Below are 6,858 nucleotides of genomic sequence, written 5' to 3'. Positions count from 1 at the left end.
TGAATCGCCTCCACCTGGATCGACTGGCTTATATTAACTGGAATTTAGAAGAATGAGAGGGGATTCTATAGAAACAGATACAATTTTGACGGGATAGGACAGGTTAAATGCAGGAAGAATGTCCCCGATGTTATGGAAATCCAGAACTAGGGATCAGAGTCGAAGGATAAGGGGTAAGCCATTTAGGACTGAGATGAGGAGAAACTTCTTCACTCAGAGAATTGTCAACCTGTGGAATTCTCTATCACAGAAAGTTGTTGTAGCCAGTTCGTTAGATATATTCAAAATGGGAGTAAGATGTGCCACGTACTGCTAAAGGGATCAAGTGGTATGGAGAGAAAGCAGGAATTGTGTACTGATCTTGCATGATCAGCCATCATCATATGAATGGTGGTGCAGGCTCGAAGGGCCGAATGGACTACTCCTGCATCCATTTTCGATGTTTGTATGTTTCTATGTATCCTGTTGATGACTAATAGGCTGAACAGCGTTTAATCATCCCCCCTATTCCAATGTAAGTGTTTTGAGGGGCCGAATAGTGTGCTTCTGTGTAACAATTTATGGGGGCTGAATGACGCCCTCTTGTTCCACTGCCACAGGCTCGAAGGACTCAATCGCCTCTACCCGTTCCAGCTTAACAGGATCAAGTGGATGAATGGCCTCCTCCTATTCTTGTGTAACAAGCTCGAGTGACTGAATGCCCTCCTGCTGTCTTGTCTAACAAGCTTGAGGGAGTGAATGAACTCCTCCTGTTCCTGATTACCCAGCCTCTGTAGGTTGAATATTCTTCTCCTGTTCCTATGTAACCGGCTCGGGAGATTGAATGTCCTCCTCTTTTTCTAGTGTATGAGCATCGATGGGCTTAATGACAACCTCCTGTTCCTATGCAACGGATTCGAGGGGCAGCATTGCCTTTTCCTATAACTATAAAACTGTCTGGAAAGTGCCGAATGACCCACTTCCTGTTCTTATTTAAAACGCTTGAAAAGTTGAATGGTGGCCACCTGTTACTATTTGACATGTATGAGGGGATGAATAGCCTGCTCCTGCGTACAAGGTTGAAGGTACTGAAAGGCTTCTTCCTGTGCAATAGCCTCACATCATCATCATCATCATAGGCAGTCCCTCGGAATCGAGGAAGACTTGCTTCCACTCTTAGCATGAGTTGGTAGGTGGCTGTACAGTCTAATACGAGAACCACAGTCTCTGTCACAAGTGGGACAGACAGTGTTTGAAGTAATGGGTGGGCGTCGAATCTGGTTTGTTGCACGCTCTTTCCGCTGCCTGTGCTTGATGTTTGCATGCTCTCGGGGATGAGACTCGAGCAGCTCAGTGCCCTCCCGGATGCACTTCCTCCACTTAGGGCGGTTATGGGCCAGTGACTCCCAAGTGTCAGTGGGAATGTCACACTTTATCAGGGAGGCTTTGAGTGTGTCCTTGTAACGTTTCCACTGCCCACCATTGGCTCGTTGGCAGTGGACGAGTTGCGAGTAGAGTGATTGCTTTGGGTGTCTCGTGTCTGGCATGCGAACTATGTGGCCTGCCCAACGGAGCTGATTATGTGTAGTCAGTGCTACAATGCTGGGTATGTTGGCCTGGACGAGGATATTAAATTTGGTGCGTCTGTCCTCCCAGGAGAAGTGTAGGATCTTTCAGACAAATCGTTGGTGGTATTTCTCCAGCGACTTGCGGTGTCTACTTTACATGGTCCACATCTCTGAGCAGTACAGGAGGGGCCGGTATTACTACGGCCTGTCGACCATGAGCTTGATGAAAGTATTGAAGTCATGGTCTTCAACCACACTTTTCTACAGGCGGCCGAAGGCTGCACTGGCGCACTGGAGACGTTGTTGGATCATGTCGTCAATGCCAGCTCTTGTTGATAGGAGGCGCCCGAAATAATAAATTGGTTCACGTTGTCCAGGGCCGTATCATGGATGTTGATGACTGGGGGGCAGTGCTGTGCAGCGAGAACAGGTTGGTGGAGGACCTTTGTCTTACTGATGTTCAGCGCAAGCGCCTTGCTTTCGTGTGCCTCAATAAATACCTCGACTGTGTCCTGGAGTTCAGCCTCTGTGTGAGCACAGACGCAGGCGTCATCCGCGTACTGTACCTCACGACAGAGGTTGGGATGGGCTTGGACCTGGCCTAGGGATGGCGAAGAATGAACAGGTTTCCCCTGGTTCTGTAGTTTAGTTCCACTCCAGCGGGGAGCTTGTGGACTGTGAGGTGGAACATGGCAGCGAGGAAGAATGAGAAGAGGGTTGGAGCGTTGACGCAGACTGCTTGACCCCCGGTCCGGAAGTGGATTCTGTCTGTGATGGATCCGTTGGTAAGGATCACGGCCTGCATGTCATCGTGCAGCAGGCGGAGGATGGTGACGTACCTTTGGTGGCGTCCGAAACAGAGGAGGACGCTCCTTAGGCTCTCGTGGTTGAGAGTGGGAAAGGCATTTGTAAGGTCGAAGAAGGCCATGTTACCTGCACTTTTCCTGCCGCTTTCGTGCTGCAAAAAATCTTGTCCGTTTTTCCCCGGAGGGGAGGAAATCCGCTCTGCAACTCCGTGAGGAGCTCCTCGGCCACAGGGAGAAGTCAGTTGAGCAGGAGGCTAGCGACGACTTTCCAAGTGGCTGATAGCAGAGAGATTCCCCTTTCGTTGCTGCAGTCGGACTTATTGCCTTATTAAAGATGTCCACGGTCACTGAATCACTAAGATCTCCCGGCATGCTTTCCTCCCTCCAGATGAGAGAAAGAAGGTCATGTATTCGCGCCAGCAGTGCCTCACCGCCATACTTTAGTGCCTCAGCAATGATTCCGTCAGTCCCCGTAGCCTTGTTATTTTTTAGCTTTCTTATGGCGTTTTCTACCTCGTGCAGTGTTGGGTTCTCATTGGGGTGGTGGCCGGTAGCATTCTGCGGAATGGAGTCAAGTACACTCATGTCAAGCATTGGATTACATCGGATATACAGCACTGAAACAGGCCATTCGCCTCAGCCAGTCTTTTATGCTCCACTGGAGCCCCCGCTCAACATTCCTCAACAGCCTCGTGCTCTATTTCCTTCTCTCACATATGCCTGTCCAGCCCCTCCTTAAATACTTCCATACTATTCTCTTCAACCACTCCCTGTGGTACCGAGTTACACAATATCACCACTCTTTGGGTGAATAAGTTTCTTCTGAATTCCCGATTTTGATTTCATGGTGACTATCTTATATTGATAGCCTCCAGTTATTCTGTGTCCCACAAGTTGATACATTCTAACTGAATCCACTCCATCAAAATCTTGCATAATTTTAAATGTCTGTATCATGTCACGCCTCAGCCTTCCTTTTTCAAGAGAAAAGAGACACTGCCTGTTCATCCTTTCCTGATTTGTATACGCTGTCTGTTCTGGTATCATCCTTGTCAATCTTCTCTGCATCCTCTGAAATGCCTTTATGCCCTTTTTATAATATGGCGACCATAACTGTACGTAGTACTCTAAGCGTGATCTCATTAAGGTTAAATACAGGTTTAGCATAATGTCGCTACTTTTCAATTATGTATGTCTAGAAATAAATCAACGTGTTTGGTTTGCTTTTTATGGCCTTGCTAACTTATGCCGTTATTTTTTAGAGTTTTTATATTTGCACTCCGATATCCCTTTGTTCCTTTGAACCACCCAGATTGGCACCTGCCAATAATAATTGACCTCACTAAGTCTCCTACTTAAATGTAACTCCTCACATTTATATGGTTTGAAATTCATTGGCCAATTATATGCCCATTCTGCAGGTTTATTAATGTCCTCTTGTAAGTTGTTGCAGTGTTCCTCCGTATTGACTATCCCTCCTAATTTGGTGTCACCCACACATTTAGAAATGTTGTTTTTGATTCCGAGGTCTAAATCTTTAATATAAATTTTGAAAAACATTGGTCCCAGCACCGATCCTTGCCTTCTGTGGCTAAGAAACGCTAACTTTTACAGCTACTCTTTGATTTCTGTCTTGAAGCCAGCTAGCTATCCATTCTGCTAGTTGTCACCTGACTTCGCATTCTCTGACCTGGCTTGAGGCTCTTCTTGTTCCGATGTAACAATCTATTTTTTTTATTTTATTCATTCAAGCATGTCGACATCGCTAGCAAGGGCCGGATTTGTTGCCCATCTCCATCTGCCCTTGTGAAATTGTTGGTGAGTCACTTTACGCAACCGACTGGCTCGCCAGGCCATTTGAGAGGTCAGTTAAGAGCCAACGACATTGCTGTGTGTTTGGAGTTCCATGTTGGCCCAGACCGGTAAGGACGGCAGACTTATTTCCCGAAAGGAGACAAGTGAACCAGATGAGGAGTTTGTTACAATGGTCATCATTATTGATACTTTTAAAATTCCAGATTTAATTAATTGAATTTAAATTTCCCCACTCTCGTGGTGGGCTATGATTTCTTCTTTCTGGATTATTCGTACAGTGACATAACCATCATGCTACTATGATTGACCTCCATCTGTGTAATGCGCTCAAGGGGCTGAATGACACCTCCTATTCCATTGCAACAGATTGAGGGAAGGAATGGTGTGCCCTGTTCCTACGCAACATGATCGGGAGATTGATTAGCTCCTCCTGTTTCTGTATAACAGGTTCGTGAAGCGCAAATGCCTCAACTTCAACCTTTCGAATGGCTAAATGGACTTCTAGTCTTCTTATAGATAAGTCTCAAGGAGCTGAATGGCATCCGCTAGTCCTATGCCTCAAGCTCGAGGGGTTAATAGCCTCCCCTGTCCTTGTGCAACAGACTGGAGAGGCTCAATGGCATCCTCCTATTTCTGCTCAACAGCTTCGTTGGTTTGGCATTGCCTTCTGGTCAACTATGCGAAAGGTTCGAGCGACCGAATGGAGTTCGACATTTCTTGTAAAACAGGCGCAAACAGCTGAATGGCTTCCTCCTGACCTTTGCAATTGCTTTGAGGGGTTAAGGGACTCATTGGCCTCCACCTGTCCCTGTGTAACAGGCTCGATTGCTTGCATCCGTTACTGTGCAAAATATTCAGATGATACTTGGGAAGGACTGGACCCACTTGTGCAACAGAAAGTGCAGGGACCACAGTGAGCCTTCTCTGAAGTATTGCTTTGATGCAAAGTTCACTGTGCGGCCCAGGCTCAAATCCTGACTCTGGTGGGAGTCGAGCACAAAAATTTTTGAATGTTTGATATGCCAAGAATTAAAAATCTAACGTGCTATCCATTGCGCCACAGAGTCGCCAAATTGTGCATCAATACAAAAATAAAATAATGTTGATGCGTAATCTGAACTAAAAAAAATCTGGAAACTCTCAGCAGATGAGGCAGAATCTGCGCAGAGAGAAACAGAGTGAACGTTTCAGGTCGATGAACTTTCATCGCCACTGGATCAACCTCCGCCGTCTAAAACGGATGCCCTGTCAGACCCGAATCATCATGTTTGAAAGCAATGTTTTGTCATTGACTCATAGAACCTTTCAGCACGGAAGGAGGCTACTTCGGCCCAGCGTGTCCGCAGAGTCCGAAAATTGCTATCCCGCCTTTTCCCACTTTCCAACTCTTCTTGTAACCATGTAACAATCTATTTTTTATTTTATTCTTTCAAGCATGTTGCCATCGCTAGCAAGTGGTTAATGGCCTTCTCCTGTTCTTGTGCAACAGACTGGAGAGGCTCAATTGCCTCCTACTATTTCTGTGCAACAGGTTAGTTGGTTTGGCATTGCCTTCTCGTCATCTATACAACAGATTTTTGCGATCGAATTTGTTGCAGTCATCCTCAGTATTGAATATCCAACTAATTTGGCGTCATCCGCAAATTGAGAAATTGTGTTTTTGATTCCCAGGTAGAAGTCATTAATATAAATTGTAAACAACAGTGGTCCCAGCACCGATCCTTGTGGAACAGCACTACCCACCTTCTGCCACTCTAAAAAGCTAACTTTTACACCGACTCTCTGCTTTCTGGCTTAAAGCCAGCTAGCTATGCATTTATCTAGTTGTCTCCAGACTTCACATTCTCTGACCTCTCTTGCGGTTCTTCTTTTTCCTGTGTAACAATCTAGAGATCCTTTTGTTTCTTTTATTCATTCTAGCATGTGGACAATACTAGCAAGGGCAGCCTTTGTTGCACTTCCCTAATTGCCCTTGTGAAGGTGATGGCTAGCCACCTTATGCAAATGAGTTTCTCGCTCGGCCTTTTCAGAGAGCTGTGAAGAGCCAACCACGTTGCTCTGGATCAGGAGCCACATTTGGGCCCAGACCAGTAAGGACTGCAGATTTCCTTCACTAAAGGAGATTATTAAACGAGATGGGTGTGTTGCGTCAATGGTCTTTTAAAATTCTAGATGTATTTAAATGAATTTAGTTTGTCCGACTCTCTTGGTGAACTGTGATTTTCTCTCACTGGATTACTAGTCCAGTTCCGCAGGCCTCCGGCTGTGTAATGTGCTAGAGGGGCTGAATGACTCAGGCTGTTCCTTTGCAATAGTTTGAGGGACGGAATGTCATTCCCCGCGTCCTATGTAACAGGTTCTAGGGGTTGATTAGTCTCCACCTGTTTCTGTATAACAGGTCGGTGTGTCTGAATTGCCTCGTCCTTATCCTATGCAACATCTTCTATTAAGGGGAGAGAGGTGTGGGAGAGGGGAGGCGGTGGGGAGGACGGTCGCAATGAAGAGAAATCTAGAATGCTAAAGAGAAATGAAAATGAAGCAATGCCGGAAAGTGATTGTTGTTATGTAACCACATTATGTCAAGAAAGGACAGAGTATACAAACAAAAGAGTGCACTAAAAAATAGGATCCTGATAAGAAAAAAAGCGATAAGATAAATCGAGCTATAGTGCAAAAAAATTTTATGATCT

Source organism: Pristiophorus japonicus, unplaced genomic scaffold (genome assembly GCF_044704955.1).
Source record: "Pristiophorus japonicus isolate sPriJap1 unplaced genomic scaffold, sPriJap1.hap1 HAP1_SCAFFOLD_45, whole genome shotgun sequence".
In the NCBI taxonomy this organism is placed as follows: Eukaryota; Metazoa; Chordata; class Chondrichthyes; family Pristiophoridae; genus Pristiophorus; species Pristiophorus japonicus.
This window is presented reverse-complemented; position numbering follows the sequence as displayed.